This window comes from Diadema antillarum, unplaced genomic scaffold (assembly GCF_040938485.1).
Source record: "Diadema antillarum isolate AM-2024a unplaced genomic scaffold, OU_Dant_1.0 seq00000368_RagTag, whole genome shotgun sequence".
Lineage (NCBI taxonomy): Eukaryota > Metazoa > Echinodermata > Echinoidea > Diadematoida > Diadematidae > Diadema > Diadema antillarum.
The window spans coordinates 3216727-3234865 of NW_027271369.1; the positions used below are offsets into that span (position 1 = coordinate 3216727).

An 18139-nucleotide genomic window follows, 5' to 3' on the forward strand; every position below is an offset into this window, starting at 1 on the left:
CTTCTGCTGCGTCTTGCCTTCCTCGGTCGCCTTCTGCATTAGATGGCGTCACAAAGGACTCCTGTACACCAGCATCTTACTCCTCATGAATGGCTGCGTGAATCCGTTCTTGTATGCTTTCAAGCATCCACACTACAAGGCGGCGTTCAAAGCCATGCTGACGTGTAAAACAGCAAAGCTTCAGCGAGATACTAATTACACCACGAAAATGACCACAGGGCAGACACACATAAGCAGATCCACTGCTTCTCAGTCGGATGCCGCCTAGGAGGTAGTGGATTGAAGTACCTAAAGTAAGTTCTTCATGTTGCTTTAATATGCTGAATGGAAGAGTGTCAAAGAATTTGGTGTATTGAGCTCTATAAAATATCATTCTAAATTTTGTTTGTCAGGCACAGCTTTCATTCTAGTTTCAATTCAAACTTATAGTTTAGCGAAAACGTTGAGAAAGGTTGAGAAAGGAGTATAACAAACACAGAAGATCTTAGTATCAGTGTCTCAGTGTTCGTCATTACCTGTAGCTTACTAGTAGATACAAAATTACTACAATAAAAGTAATAAACCATCATGATAATGTGGAAAAGTATAACGGAATCAGGTTATTCACATTCCACATAGTACGTAAGGGTTTAGTTCTGCTTTGTATTAACGTGCTAAGATATAAATGGGATAATTTCAACACGAAAATTCTATATTGCTGGAGAGTAATTGTGTGCTTGATTAGTCAACGAAATGTTGTCATTTCGTATAGACACCTTTACCAAAATGTAGCATCACGTATTCTATCAAAGCTGGATATACACAGGCAGAAAGGAAGTATAAAAACATTATTTATATTTGCATGCATGCACATAATTGTTATTTCCTCGTTTTGATCGGATACTCTATCTAAACTTGTAAGTAATGTGGTTGTGGGCCTGGGCTGATTACAGAATATATTTTGTTTACCTGAATTGAATTTTATAGGCCTACTGTACTCTGGGATTAGAAACTTAACATTTTACCCAGTTTTCAGGATAGTAAAGTAAAAAAAAAAGACAAACAAAGTGTTAAATGTACTGTAAGTATGCAAATCATTAATTTGCCATTCGTATGTACTTTTATGCACTTGTCGAGGCAATTAATTGGATTAAGTAATAGTCTTTTAAGTTAAGTCACTCAATGTGTTTACTTACTGAACAAAAAATGGTGGCGTCATGACTATGAATTCATACCAGAGAGCAAACATCGAAAATAAAAAGACAATTAAAAAACAAACTTTTTCACGTTAACAGGTGAAATCCGAGCTCGAGCGATACGACTTTTTTTTCAGACGTAAATCATTTAAACTAAGACAGAGTCAGGTACTTTTGCCGGCACATTTTTCCATTTGCTGTTTTGTTTGTGTGAATGTATTTTCATCTTTTACGTCAACTTTTTTTTTTCATTTATACGTCGACTTGAACATGAAGATAGGATTCTTCATAATACGTCTTGTCAAAGTAAGCCATTGATAAGCAAGCATTTCATCGAATCTAATTTCAAAACATAGGCCTATATACTGAAAACTCTTTTAATAAAATACGTTGCACACTCAAGATTATATTTTTTTAGGAATTTTAGGAATTTATCACCTTCGTTCTACCGTTGCTAACTAATGATCAACAAAATGCAAAACACTTTTCGGGTGTATCCTCCTGTATCGAATATTTAGACCAAACATCCGGCTACACGGTCCGAGATTACTATTGCTTTTCCGACGTGACCAGACGCGTGGGCAAAATGACATAATCTTCTTTTGGTCAATGTAATAACCACAATTCATGGAGATTTGATACGACCTGTACTACATGTATTGTATTCCATCCAAAATAATGATAACAATAAAAGTGTGTGAAATCGATCTTTTGTTGTGAATGAGTGAAGAAGGAAAGTTTACTTTCGTTGCCATGGTGACAGTCATCCATACTGATTAGCATTACACCTAGAGGGAGTGCTACTACCGCAATAATCTGCAAATTGGGTCAAGTGTGTAAATGAGGCGTTTTACAAAGTCGGTAAACTTTGCTGATAATTTTGGGTATACATCAAGTCGTGAACTGTGTCAGTCATTTGAATTAAGTATACACTCCCACGGACATTAACCACAAGAGAAAAATCGTAAGATTCTACAATTTAAGGCGGTGTCTCGAAATTGGCATAAGACGTGGAATTGTAAATTTCGCGGGAAGTTGGTCCAAACTTGGTTAGCAGACGATCAACGGCCGAAGCAGGTACGATCGGTTTTTAGCAGCCTGAGAAAATCCACCGGTAGTCATACGATGACTTTACAGCCCTCACGAATGACAAGATGTTTATACGAAGAGAGCCGAATTTGAATATTTTCTTTATCGTATGTCAATCGTTGCTCAAAAATTTTCGTTACAGTGTGACGCCTGCATTGTAAAATGAATGTGTATGTTCCAAAAAATCGTAATTCGGATTCAAGAAAGAAGGATAGCACTATGTTTCCTACTAAATTATTGAGAGTCACTGATACATGCATACGTAACAATATAGGTAAAAAGCGATCTACGCAATATACATATGCCTACATACAATTTGGAAGCTTTTTTAAATCAAATACACTGCTGCCAGCTGCCCAAGGAAAGTCACTACATACTATAATATCAGTACTGCAGTGTCGGGCGAGACTGCAGTGTTACGAAGAAACAACACAGAATAATCGACGCATATAATGATTACACGAACTATGAAAAGTTATACGTAATGATCTCATTCTTTCTATAAGAGTCCACAGGGGACAGAGTGGATGAGATGATGTATTAAATGTACTGTTTACCATTTTGGATTGGGAGCAGAGATTTAAAAATGTTCGAGTTGATGCATGATCATGTGTAGATCAGTTGTATCACAGAACATCCTACCATATTAAAATTTAGCAATACAGCCTAAAATATAAGGAGTTATCACTATTTTTCTCAATAAACAGTAACTGTAGATGGTTCATTCTAGAAACAATGGAATTGAATCTTTGTTTACAGCTTGTATTTGACAGTACTTAACATATTTTTCACATTGGTGGTTTCTATCCCTATAACTCACATTTTGGAACTATTTTGAAGCACTAAAGCTGGGTTCTGTTTCATCTGCAAATGGTAAATAATGCCTTTAATCTCACGCATTTAATTCTCACGAACATGCTTCATGAGATTAGACCGCATAGTAAAGCAAGAAGTACTTTCATCAAACATTAAGGGTTTGCAACTTGTACATCATCTAACCTAAGCTGTAGTGATGGCATAAGCAAAGCCTTGAACCAGGAATACAAGCCCAATGACTCCGTCCTAAAATAACACAGCTTTCGCCTGATTCATGGTAGCCTTTTGTCAAGGCCCTCTCGCTGTAATGGGTGAGCGAAGCGAGCCCAGCCGAGCGCGCCTCGCGCAACCCCACTCAGCTGGGCTCTCTTCACCATACAGCGAGAGGGCCTTGACAAAAGGCTAGATTCATGACAAATCGTCAATTAAAAAAACCGGGACACCGGCCTAAAATGTAGCCCGAGTTGATGGCAGTGTTCGAGGTCGTGCGTAGGAAATAGCTGACACCACAACTCACAACCATTTTAATCCAAGAGAATCACGCGAAATAACACCCACTTCTAATGATTTGGTGATGATTCTCTTTACGATGCAGGAACATATTTTTTCCTTTTTTTAAAGCGATGATTTATTTCGACATACCTAGACATTAATCATAGCAAAACCAATATTAATCCATTCTATAGACAGATAGATTTGAGAGCAACTATCTGAAATTAAACATCATTTTTGCACTTATTAGAAAAAGAGAAATAGAGGGAAGATTCGAGCAGAATTTGTATGGATCATTTCACTCACACAATTCATTTGCCAAACACAAATACCGCGTATACACATGTAATGTTTTGCATAATTCTTAGACCATTCCAAAATCACTCAATTAATGTTGTTTTGTTCGCTAACTTTGAGATATCAGCTTCGATTCCCAGTGAACGACATTCCCAAGAAGAGGAAGAAGGAGAGAGAGAAAGGTGGGAGAATGATTTGCGGGAAAAAATGAGCACTATGAATCTGGTAAAAAACATCAGCTGATAAAGCGTTCTACTTATACCCATCTTCATTTGGAGCTTGGTTTGAACATGTAACTATACATAATAGCTCCATGGTTTGAAGCAGTCAATGAATGTCCGATCAAGTCAGGAGGTGGTAAGTTGTTACGTCACTTTTTGTTCCTTATCAAAATATTCTTCACCTATAGATAATTGCTACTGTAACAGTGCATTATCGCAAATTACGTAATGCCGCGCTATACCACAAAATGCGCGAAGCGAGTCACCATGTCTGCCAGTATGTGGTAGTCCGAAGGTGCATTCTCCTGCATATGGCAGCTTGAAGCACAATTTATAGAGTGGAAAAAATAGACAACGAGCATTCTCATTTCTCGTGAGATTATGACATCCCCTTCCCTATCTATTACTCCTCTTCCCCTGGATAAAGAATACTCTTTGATGAAAAGTGCAAGATTGACACTGTGCGGATGTAACATGAATGAACAGCCGGCATTCGGTAATACACAGTGCCACAAAACAATACCACGTGTCATCACATAATTGGGATTTTCCTCCCATGTCACATGAATATTCTACACCAAAATTGAAGTCATCTCTCGCTACCTGCTACTCAGAAGCCCAAATTTCAAAACTGCCAGTCTACAATAGCATTGTTGGAAGTTTGGATGTTTGACCTGACCTCTTTGTTGACGTAACGCCATCGGAGCTAGAGATAATCAAGGTGCCACCTTTCGTCAAGTAGAGATAATCGCAATTACATCTTCCGTTTTCAGTTTGCCATTACACTGTATATCAAGTGTGTAGACTTTTTCAGTATATACGGTTCTCTCAAAGGAGAGAAAAAAACCCAGGACGGATTGTATTACACAAATCTATGAACAACCTTGACATCAAATAGATGCTTTAGCGAATCATACAACTATAAACTTACACACAGCCAGACTATGGGCAAGCTATTGGAACTTGCATCCTACGTTACTGGCGGACATGCACAACTCCATCCGTTTGAAAATTTGTGTTACGACAGCAAATATTCATATTAGTCGCTTCCATATCGAGTAATTTTCAAAATTTGAGAGATTCAAGTCTGGGGAATTAACACGAGGATAATTATCTCTCGTTTAGTTGTGAAAACCTCTTTTTTGTTCTTTTTTTTTCTATTTTGCTGCCTCTTCCGCTTTAAAATACGGTGCTCTCTATCAGTGCCCTCCATTGTCATGTAGATTTTAAACCAAAGTAAAATTAAGTAGACTGAATGGTATAAGGGTTTCAACATTGGACATGAAATCCCAAACTTTTTGAAATGTGAAAGTTGCACATATTTTCCACATTTTATCTATGAAATTTGAATGAGGTGATAATGTCACTCTTCATTAACTTTCCCATTCGTTTACACACACAAACAAACACACACTTAACCCCTAAAATACACCATAGATAGAGTTCACTGAGTATATACCAAACACTAAAAATTTGATGGGAACGATACGAAGTTCTTCTCCTCGATGTCACTTGGGAAAAAAAAATAAGTGAGGGTTTGTGTGGATGTCATTAGGAGACAATGGATTGCGAGGAGTTACATCATCAACTCACAGCTTCATCTACACATCGCATGGTTGCGCCTTTGCATCATTATCGTGTAAACTACCCGTGAAGTATTGAAAAACTCACAGCTTTCTTGCTACAGTATGTTAGGACCATTCCGTTCATTTGAATGCTCTTTATTTAAAGAATCATTCGTTTATTAAAGTCATCATAAATTTGAATGTTGGGTTTTACCACATTGTCTTCCTACGCCTGTCCTTCGCAGTCTATTTCAACTGAACGTATTTAAACATAAATATGAGTAACTGTAATATAATCGTTACATTTACGTTGCCTTTTACTATACTAATAGATTGCAATGATATCCACACGTTTAATATAGTCAAAACACTATATAGGTATAATTTTGTTTGTTTTGTTTTGTCTGTGTTTTACGTTTTGTTACTGTTTGTACTTTGTATTGTTTTTGTTTGGTTGTTTTGTTTGATGTTTGTTTGTTTTTCTGTGTTTCAGTCACTTCCGGGTTGTTAGGGTTTTTTCGCAACAAATGTGTCCTATGGGTAGTCAGTGTTATGACGGGGACGTGACTAGCAGTACAGTGTTTAGATCATCAATCACTGAGACATAAAGATATTTCTGATGTATTTCATGTGCTTTCTAACCCTGTATGCGTCATGATATTGCCCCCATTACGTGATGTTTACATTCTGATCTAGGACGTCATTGTTACGGCATTTTGTCACGAGCAACATTCATCTTTCATGCGACACTAAAGAAAAAGAAAAAAGAAAATCTACAAAACCCAACATTCGTTCGTATTTCTCATTTGAAATAGACTAAACGGAGAGATTTCTTTAATAGAAGAATCGGCTTCTACAAAACGCACTCGTCAAAAGTCAAAACGCACAGTTTGATCAAATTCCTATAAACAAAATACTGCTAACACTAATGAAAAAAAAATGTGGCCCATAGGTTTTCCCTTTCCCTTTTTGCCCTTCCAAGTTTCAGTCGTGTTGTTGAGTTTGTCACTGGGTGATGTGGCAAATCAATTGAAATTGGAAATTGGAAATTTTGGAAATTGAAACCGGATGATGAAATAGCACTACGCCAGTTTTGATGTGTAATTACATTCTAATCGATATATATATATATATATATATATATATATATATATATATATAAAGGGCATTATGAAAGACATCCACTTGTGACGCAGTCAGGATGGTAAATTAAGCATCCAATTCCAACGAACGTATTTGATCCGCACAATAATCAATGATAACAGAGAGAGAAACTGAAGCAACTTCCAACGTATTTCATTCTAAGTCGCTTCTCAGCCCATACATGCTTTCTTTCATGCAAGCTGACTATCAAGCATAATATCACTATACTATCATTCAACAAGGTGGAAGATTCGTTAAAATAGGAAATACCTTGAATTTTGAAGGTTTTTTTTTTCAGCAAACACTGACGATTTGTCGCAAAGTTCTCCATAATTACGTATATCATAATACACATACGTTTAATATTACAGTGGGAATCAGTGGGAATGCTGAGGGATGATTGTTCCAATCCTTGTGGGATTCATTTAAGAGTACATTATATATCTATTCTTGTGTGAAAATTATTTGCTTCAGAATGGTCTCATATTCAAGTAATGTGCAGTTTAATGTTTCTAGGCAAGCGTCCCTGGTCAGTGACGGGGCATTAATCTGCACATTACTTGAATATGAGACCATTCTGAAGCAAATAATTTTCACACAAGAATAGATATATAATGTCCTCTTAAATGAATCCCACAAGGATTGGAACAATCATCCCTCAGCATTTCCACTGATTCCCACTGATCGGTTACTAGCCATCCCCTTTAAGGTAGTTATTATGTCGTTATTTGAAGTGAAATTAACAAGATAAACCTGTTATTCCACTTCAAATATCTGAAGTACTTTACAAGCCAAGTTGTACCATGGAGCGAATGAGAAACCGGATACGGACTTATCGGGCACACTGGGAATTGCCACGTTTTTGTCTTCAATCAAACGAATGTACGGAAGCAAAGACTCTTCAAAGCGTTCATAATAGTTATACTCAGTAGAGTTCACGCATAGTTCCCCAATCCATTTTCCTCAACAACAAAAACCAACAACAACAACAATTCAAGAACTAAAAAAAAAAGCATCAACATGATAACATAAGGCAATGCCTTCCTCTTGTTCACCGCAGCAGCGTATTAAACAAAATCACTTATTTGCTGACTGAGTTCACCTGTTTTCCTTCCAGAAGAAGGTTGGCAGGAACTTTGAGAGGGGAACACTGTCACCCATGCACCTGTCTCGAGGGAAGGAAAATACGACTGAGCTTCCCAGCTCGCACGAGTACGAGTACCACACGCTCTCTTTATACAGTAATACCACCTGACTCTCCTATCTTGAAGCCGCTTCCTTTTTCCTTCTTTAGGGTTTTTATGATGACATGCGTAGGAGCGAGATTTCCAGACAAAGATTTCAACGTACAACACACGACCAAAACAACAAGAAACAGACCACAGCCAGCAGAGTGCTATCAAATTTGCGAAGAGCGTTGTCAATTTGTTCGTACAAGTTAAAACACCAAACCAAAGCAAGAAATACAAGTCCGAATGTTTTATAATTCAATTCTTGTCAGCGATAAAATGGATCTGTTAGGAACTATATAGGACATTCGCTTGCTTGCTTGCTTTTGTCATTTGGTTATTTATAAAAGGGCAGCCTTATAAAGACGGGTTAACTCTTGCTTATATGTCCACTGGTACTGCATTATCTTCCGCTATGCTACTATTATATTCAAGTCCTCAATTTCATCCTCTACCAAGCTTTCGTCCATCAAACATTAAGTGGAAAACTTACAGAATAATACAGATGTTAATATTCGGAACTGGTAGTCTCCACCCTCTACAGGATAATTCATCATGTTCATAAAGAGCAGCGTTTGATATGGTTGAGCATCATAAATAGCACATCATTTTGTGATATGGCATTTCCCTAATTCTCTTTTCTGAATTCTGACCCATCTCCTAACTTTGCATCCATGATATTTAGGATCTGCACTTTTACCGACAACGCAGAGAGGGGATCTCAACAAATATAAACATTATATCAATATTATATGTACAAATACATTTTCTTTTCTGTGTGAAAGTTGATATTCATATTGGAATGCTGCAACCGAAGTGACACAGCATATCTGCCTCCATTTTACAAGTGCACATCTTGGTAAACATACAGAATACGGTTGGGGGGGGGGGGGTCCTACATCGCGGGAGCAAGCATTCCTGTGTTTATTTGGCTATGGCATTGCCGCATATCACGTTGGATGAGAGCAACATCGTGTCATAATTCACCCTGATCTCTGTCATCAGACCTGACCCCTTCTCATCTTTTAAATCTTTGTTTTGGAGAGACAAATCAATGGAATCCTTTCAGTTTCTCCTGCCTCAGCATTCTGCAAGAGAACCTTACCAATAACATGATTAAGTCTTGACTTTGAATAAGACTATTCAATTTTCTGTGACACGGAACGGTCTGAACCCAAACACCTCCTGCCTACCATGTCTGGATTGTGACTATCGTACGTATGTAGCGAAGACAGCGAGTAAAACGCGCATCGAAACGACACGTGTATCCCAATATCATTCCTGAACTATCTACGTGACAAAGGATGTAATGCTGCGAGTCAACACCATCTCCCATGAAAGTTTTCTTGTGGAAGAGCAGGGCTATGATTTCCAATCACTAAACTCACCTTTGTAACACCAAGAAGAAGCAATGTGGTCACAAAACACAGTACAATCCTCATTATGTGTGTTATACCATGTATACCGGTCTTCCAAGTTGTTCGCCCTTTCATTCTCCTCTACAGGCCAATCAGAGTACAGGCGGCAGACACACAGTTAGCAGCTGTGTGGTAAGTATGGTAGTTCCAAATGAGGAAAAACACACGGTCATGGAAAAGTTACTTTCGATATTTTTTTTTTCGTATATAATCTTCCGGAAAAACGGAAACTTGCAAGTACACGCTGTTAATGGTTGGCTCACGTTGAGCAAGTTTGGTGTCATATAGTGTAGCGATATCTCATCGGCAAATCCCAAGGTTGCGGCATGCGTGTGATTATGAGTGTCCAGAGGAGATCCCAGGCTTGGAAGTGCTGTCGGAGTGACAGCTACGCTCGAAATGATGATAGTGGGCTGGGGAGTACGAGTAGGAGTGTTGTGCGTGCCAGTCTCGCTGACAACAAGTCGGTCGTTTGTCCCACGCAGCAACATCCGCGAGCTCTCCACCACTGGTACCTGTAGATCTGGAGGGGCAACCAGAGAAGGGAGAATGGGACATAAATGTGTGTGTGTGTGAGAAAGACAGGAGGAATAAGAGCTAAGGGGTCAATGACGGAATCGGAGCAATGAAAGGCTTCAAGTTGTAAATAGGAAGTCCACTTGCAGGCTCGTGTCAGATTATGAGAATCTGTGAAGGTAAAACACAGAGAGAGAGGGAGAGAGAGAGGTAGAAAGATAGACAGAGTGAGAGAGATTGTCAAAGTGAATTGAGGGTAAAAATCTGGGGGAAGTGGAGAGGGGAAAAAAGTGAGTTTCCGAAAATCAAGCAAAGTCAGCAGGAGTTGGTCTTCCAGATGGCAAGCGCATGACGGGAATTGCGGGCTAAGGCTGGGATCGGCCCTGGGTCGGTCTGGGAGGCTTACTATATCTCGCAGGGATTTTTAAAAATATGGATAATGATCTCTAAAACAACACTGCTGGCTGAGAGATCAGTGGTAGCTATAGGGATGCCGTGTGGTCATGTGACTCTTAGCCCTCCCCCCCCCCTAAAAAAAAGTGTTCAATAAACATGAATTCGCCCAGGGGAGGAGCCATCTTGGCATCCGGGCAACTTGGAAAGTCAAACACGTGCACCTTGTGCTCTCGTTATAACTTACACTTGATTGCAGTCAATGGATACACGTTTCATGAGAAGAGAAGTATACAGCAAACATTCTTCACTAATAATCAAACCCTTCCATGGCTATGACAGCAGCATGTTTAACACTCCCTGTGCCAATAATTACTCAAATGCACACAACTCTCACACACAAACCTAGAGGCAGGTGATATAATGTGGCAAACGGAGGGTTAATATAAATGGCACGCAAAGTTTAAGATATCTGAGTTAAAGAGGGGATACTAATCAAAGAGTCAATATAGTAATGTTAATGATATTTTTGATATGATAATTTTCAGATAATTTGTGACAGCAGCAATCTAACGCATTGTGTGTCATGATTGCATCTCTTTTTTTCTGAATGGCTAGTGATTATAGATGTTTCTTTCTCTTTCTACACAATAATACACAGTACACACGCATTCACACACACGTAAGCACGCATGCACAGACGCATTGATAAATATATATGTATATAATATACAGGTCGATCGATACCTATCTATCTATCTATCTATCTATCTATCCAACTATAGATAGATAGATAGATAGATGGATAGATAGATAGATAGATAGATAGACAGACAGACAGATAAATGAATGGATACAGCACATACAACAAAACTGCAAGACTTCGACAAAGGATTGGAAAATCAAAATAATCTACACTTTTGTCGGATATGATTATCTTACATGTATTTCCGGTTTGGCTATCGTTTCTGTTTGAGCGAAATACCCCAAGTCTGACGTGATTGTCTAGTGTATTTTTTTGTGGGCAATGCCCTCTAATTTTTGACGCATTAGACAGATTAATCCGAGCTGTTGTAGTAATGCTATGCAGTGAGATCAACAGTCAAACCATATAGTATCTTCATGGGCAAATTGACTGGAGCGAGATGGAAGCAAGCCCAAGGAAAACGCTAAACGAGACAACAAAACAAAAAAGTCGTTCAGCTCACGGCTAAACGGGGTGAATGACCGTCCGTTGGACTCACATCACACCTCATCACTCAGTCAATCTCTCAGTCAATCTCTCAGTCAATGTCTCCAACATTTGGGTTCCTCTCTTTAAGACATCCACAAACATTGAGGTTTACGTCATGTATCATATAGCGTCTGACGGCCCCTTCTATTTCCCAAGGTATAGTCTCCTCGATTCTTTTCCCCTATTTTTCGTCATGGGCATCATATTCAAGCCTCGACAAGATTAAGATTCTCCTGTCACCCGATCGCCGCTCATCGTTGATGTCACATTTTCGACCTGGCCTTGATGAAAAGGAGCGGTTTGAGGGAAGAACATCTTGGATTTGGGATTCCACCCACGTGCTCGGATCCCACAGTGAGAGAAGAAGACAGAAAACAGAAAGCAGTGACGCAAATGAGTGAGTAGATTGCTTCCTAGAAAATTGTTTGTATATTCTGTTTCCCAAAACAAGATTTGATAAAGAATCTCCTGTATGACGTCTCAATTCTCAAGGTATGACTAGGACGTGCTGCACTTTTAAAGTATTTTGTATATATGTTCTATGACATCATAGATTATCATTTTTTCTTTTTTTTTTTTGTCTTAGAAAGGATTAGAGTGTACCATATCAGACGTTGCTGAACACACTTCTACTAACTGATTGAAATGTCCTTGTCCCTGCAGAGTTACAAGAGTTAACCCGTTCCACATGAGAATCTAAACTTTCTCGTGCTTTGTACAGGAACTATATAGAGGAATGCGGTGGGTTCAAGGGTTACTTGAGATATACACACTTGTAAGATATATTCCGTCATCTTCCAGATCCTTTCTAGTTTCGCCAACAATAATAATGAATGAGTCTTGATCGTTAGAAGTTGCATCTGCTGAAGAAGAAAATTGCTGTAAGTGTTGCTTGGTGAGGTCAAGAAACTTTCTTTTCTCGTTCTTTCCATTCCCTATAGGCTTTTTTTTTTCGAAGACAGAGAGAGGTTCAATACCATAATCTGACGCACTAAAACCACTCACACACATAATCTTGTGGTTAAGAAAAAACATTAGAATGTGACTTTTATGATATACGCACCATAAATCTGTCAGTGCGTTGTTATCTTTAATATCACCACCATCACACCAAACATTCAAGTACGAGCCGGGCTCGCGAAGAGCGAACCAAAAAGTTCACATGGTGGCGCTGTTGCCAATATCGTGTTGTACCAACTTTGGCTGTGATTGGGGTTCGAGTTCTTTTGATGTGGGGACACACATGCATGTATGCTTTTCGAATGGTGCCCATGGTCGTAATGCCCTTCACTCGAATTCATGAACCTCAAAGACAAATCTGCTAAATGGTAGCTTTATTTTTACTGCAATGGCATGGAGAAGCAAAGAAAGAATAGATGAGACCAGTCAAACGAATAATGATTAAAACATTTATTGTGGTATTCAGTTCAGTTCAATTCAATTTAATTCAACTCAATTTAATCCAAGTTATATGTTTTTATCTTTCACAGAATATGATATATCAAAAAGAAAGTTACAAATGATCTTGACTACACAAAGGTTGACAGCATGATGAAAATTAAAGTTAATCATCTAATTTAGAGCATGTATACGAAGTTTTAAACTAAACTTGTTATTACATTGTGTATACATATGTTGAGAGAAAAAAGAAAATAAAAGGTTTGATCTGAAAATGTCACTGATTTTGCCTTTTAAATCAAAATCAAAAAGTCCACGCACCTCAAAAGTAAAGGATTATATCATTAAAAGCATCCTTTAGAAAAGGGAGCGTGCTGCTAAATTATGTTCCTGTTTGTTTATAATCAAAAAGCAGACGTTTAAGAGAAGATATTTAATTCTCCTCGTTCCAGGTACACATTGCGAAGTTTCTGATGGCAGCGAGCTTTTGATTCCACGTTTGTGCTGACCTATAATAATGCTTTAAAAAGCCGTTTGGTTTCATCGCTTTGATGTTCTTTTTTTGACAGGTCTTTGTTATTTGATTCACCGGGTGTAACAATATGACGTCACGTACTCCATAATGATGCCAATACCATCAATGTTTTCTTTTACTTTTCCTTCGCGTTCGTCTTCTATTCCATTCACTCTACTGCTATACTTACTACTACCACTTCTACTCCTTTTTTCCCTCTTCCTTTTCTTTTTTCTTCCTCTTCTTCCTTGATTTTTCTAATACACTAAAACACTCAGTTCCAATGTCGCTATCACTCACGCACTCATTCACTCAATCCCATAACAATATTGGGGTTGTGGGGGAAGTATGAGTGAGAAAGATGAAGCAGTCGTTCTCCAGTTCGTTCTGTTAGTAGGTGTTGACGGTTGGTCGTCAGATCCGACATCGTCATCCTGGTCCAATCCTTTATATCGTTTCAACCAGCTTTTCTTCCGCCGTCCTCGTCTGCGCCCTGTTTCACCAGTACCCTGTAATGTGGGTGTGGATAGGGTGCTGTGACGGAAGACGTGGCCATACCATGCCAACTTCCGTCGTCTGACCGGCGTCGCCGGCAGGGGTCCATAGGGGTTCCGACTCGGTTTGTGACCAGGTTCCGCACGTAATTGTTGGTCTTGTGCTCCCTGTAGTAGGAAATGTAGAGCAGTCTCCTCATGCACTTGGTCTTAAATGTCTGGATTCTGCTCTCTGTCTCTGTCCCTATCACCGACAGAAAGAAGAATTTTATCATGTGCTAAATCAGGGCTCGACACTAACGGTGGCCCGGTGGCCCGGTGGCCCGGTGGCCCGGTGGCCCGGTGGCCCGGGGCCACCAAAATTAAAAAAAGGTCAAGTTTGGTGGCCCACCTTGGGCCACTAAATTTTTTTGAAAAACTTCGTTACTTTTTGCGCAGGAAACTAGCATTTAAATCAATTTGTTTAAAGGATGGATGAGAAGGACTGAATGAATGCCTGAGAGTGAGTGTTGTGAGTTTGTTGAGGTTTATTTATGAGTAGATATGTCCAAATTCCAATTCTTACTATGATAAAACTTAAATATTTGGCTCATTAAAAAAACTGGACTTTTAATGCTTTTAATTGTTTTTCTTTCGGGCCACCAAATATTTCTCTCGGGCCACCAAAAATTTGAAATTGAGGATTTTGGTGGTCCCATCGGGCCACCAAACAAAAAAGTTAGTGTGGAGACCTGGCTAAATACATACATGTACAAACAAAAGTAACTCCCATTCTTACCGATAATTTTCCCAGTATAACCACTCGCAGCGACCAGGTGAAAAGACAACCTCCTGTTTTCAATATTTTGTTTCTTCATCTCTGAAAGTGAACAAAGCTCGGACAGAGCCGACGGCGACGGTGTGCCGGCAAAGTCCTTTCTCTACTGCAGCTAATCATGTAGCGCCCTCTCATGATCAAGTCATCTCCCCCCCTCCCCGATTTCTGCCCTTATCACGATTATGAAAATTAGCCCCCCCCCCCAACACACACACACACACACACACACACACACACACACACACACACATACACGCGCGTGTGCGCGCACACACAATTGATGGCCGAGTTATCTGTTGGTGAGCGGCTGCTGTGTGTTTGGAAGAGTTGCCGATTGCCAAACAACCAGTGATCAGGAATTACACAATATTTTGTCATTTGACCCGAAAAGATTCAAACCGTCAACTACTTGTTGGATGTCATAGGTCATGAGGATGTAAAGGGCTTTTTACACTTGTGTTTCTTAACCCCGGACTTTCTCTGACCCAGGACTATCGTTAGTCCCGTACCAATTTTTTCAGCTTTTTACACTCGCCAATTAGTCCCGTACTATCTCTTGTCCGGGGCTAAGGAGAAAACTGACCTTTTTACACTCGTATTTCTTAGCCCCGGACTTTCCAAACCACATGAATATTCATAATTACGCTGTGTACTGTACACGTACACGCACGCACCGGCAGCACTTGATTACCTCGTTTCTGATTGGTCAGTGAGGGTCGGACTTCGTCTCCGTCGCTTAGCCCAGGATTATTTTTTCGTTCTGTTTACACTCACTTGCTTGGCACCGCAATTGCGGTGCTAACCCCTGCTATTTTGCAGGGCCAGATAGTACCGTACTATCGGTGGGGCTAGCCCACTTTGGCAAAAACGAGTGTAAACAGAAAGTGGGCTAAGGATAGTCCCGTACCAACGGTGGGGCTAAGGGCCCCCCCCCCCCCCCTTAGCCCCACCGTTGGTCCGGGGCTAAGCAAAAATTTACAAGTGTAAGGCGTGTTAAGACATTTTTGTTTTATTTCCTGACAAACAATTTGAGTAACTAAAAGTTTCCCTGCTGTCTGTGAAAGATTGTGACTGTTTTGCTGATGGCTGTTTGGGGTTTTTAGTAAGTTTGGTAAAAACTTTCAAGAAAATTAGCGATAGGCCTACGTTGTGCCGAAAAGTGTTTTCAGACACGTTATTGAACATCATTTCTGTACTGTGTCACTAACAGAATGTTAGCCTACATTTTCCCCTTCTATGAAAACATAACTATATAAACACACATACAACCATTTTCACGGTACCCTAATGCTGATAAAGTTGGAAGAATTCAATCTTAGAGATTGCCATGAAATAATTTAGTTAAAAATTTGAAATCTACGAGACTGATTTTTAGACTGAAATGATAAGACACATTAAGTGAGAATTATAAGTGTGTGTGTTTGAATGCGGCATAAGATTTCAGTGAATAGCGATCATAACAGCATACATAAACATGAAAAATTGAAAATGTCATTTTCTTTGTTCTTTTCTTTTCAGATCTCAGGAAAGACTCTTTTGCGTGGAAAAAAGAGATGACAGTTTTTTTATGTTTTGTAACAAGCAACAGAAATGATAATAGGATTGGTTTCATATCTCGAGGAATTTCCAGAGGAATAACACACCAAGCTTTCAAAGTCTTGCGACATAGTATTGTAAGATGATCGGCTTCGAATCACGCGATTAAACCTGACGCTAAGGTCACATTCCAAACAGTGAATGCAGACATTTCTCAGAAATACATCAAAGTAATGAACTCTTACATGTTCGGTTAAATTCACTCGCTGTCATCGCTGGATGAGAATACTAAAACAATTTGTGATGACACAATAGTAGGGTGATATAAAGAAAATTTGGAATCTCACAAAAATATCATACCTTTTGAAGTCATAAAGTAAAGAGCCCTTTTATTATCTTTTTCATAGAAAAGTAGAGATATTATAAAACTCTCCTTATATTTTCTTTGTACTCCGACATAAGTTATTATTGCAGCCTTTTTATCCGTCTTATCAAAATTAATTTCACTGATCCCTTGAGTATTGTACACAGTGGCTTTGGCGCAATATAAATCATATTATTGTTATTATCGCTTTTATTATTGAGTTACTGAGTCATTTATGTCAAGGCTTTTACTGAGTCATGTCAAGGCTATTCCTGAATTAATGAATCATTATGTATCATGTGCATTTTTGCGCATTCTTACAGTTACGTAACTGTGTTGCTCGGGTGACAAGGAGTCTTGTAAGTGCGTTACAGGTGGCTACTTTGTATTTCGCTATGCTTTCGTGTATTTTATTTTTTTCTGTTGCTCTTTTCGCTCTCTTTTCTTTTACGTCCCTTTCCTTCCTTTCATAGTTTTCTTTACTAGGTTGTTTAAGAAGACCAACACTTTCATATATACAGGGACCTATACATTACAAGCTTTGCTTTTTAGTAGGTCCCCACATTTCATGTTTGTTAAATTGTCTTCTCTTGTATTCTTTGTAATTACGACGCTATGTTCGATCTTATGTTCAATCGATCGTATCATGTTTGATGTTTTGAAATGTGGAACAATAAAATAAAATCAAATTATTCTTATCATTATCATTATAATTATTGATATTATCATTATTACTACTACCACCACCATCATCATCATCCTCTTCATCATCATTATCATCATCATTATCATTATGTGTCTGACTAATATTTCTGCATTCAATGAACCCACAAAATGTGGGTAACTTTCCTTGGCTGCCTTGGGGACCGTCAGGCCATCTGCGGGTAATCCCCGTGCGATAACCGTGTTTTAGTAGCCTGCTGCGCGGGACACCAAGAGTACACACCCTTGCACGACCCACGTTCTGATTATCAGTTGCCATACTACCAACGCCAACACAAAACCAAACTCATAAACAAATCTCAACAAGCTGTGACGGCCTTGGACCCAAGCGAGCTCTTCCTCCTTTTCTGACGTAAATTCATTTTTAACACGAAATTATCATATACGTCATTCATGAATAGATTAGATTATCAGAGAAAACTCTGAATCGTTATCAGTGTGTTGATAAAGCTCTTAAAACTATTGCAAGCATTAAAACCGAGAAAAATGCAAATGAGTTGGCTGAAATATGAAAACAAAAATCTAAATTGATATCTTGAATTTTGGTTAGTGATCTCAAATGACACTTAAATGAGACTCAGGGATGATTTTCAGACTTTAGCATCTGAACATCTCTCAGTCGGTTATACTGGGCATAGCTACACAAATCACAGTGATTGAGGATGATGACACAGCAGTGGGTGCTCAAGGTAGCAGAACAAAAGA

The 18139-nt window shown here is 39.0% G+C and overlaps 1 pseudogene; it reads right to left on the minus strand.

The window, feature by feature from the left end:
• Positions 1–14269, minus strand: part of LOC139731378 (A disintegrin and metalloproteinase with thrombospondin motifs 3-like) — a 90158-nt pseudogene extending 75889 nt beyond the window's left edge.
• Positions 14270–18139: the final 3870 nt, after the last annotated feature.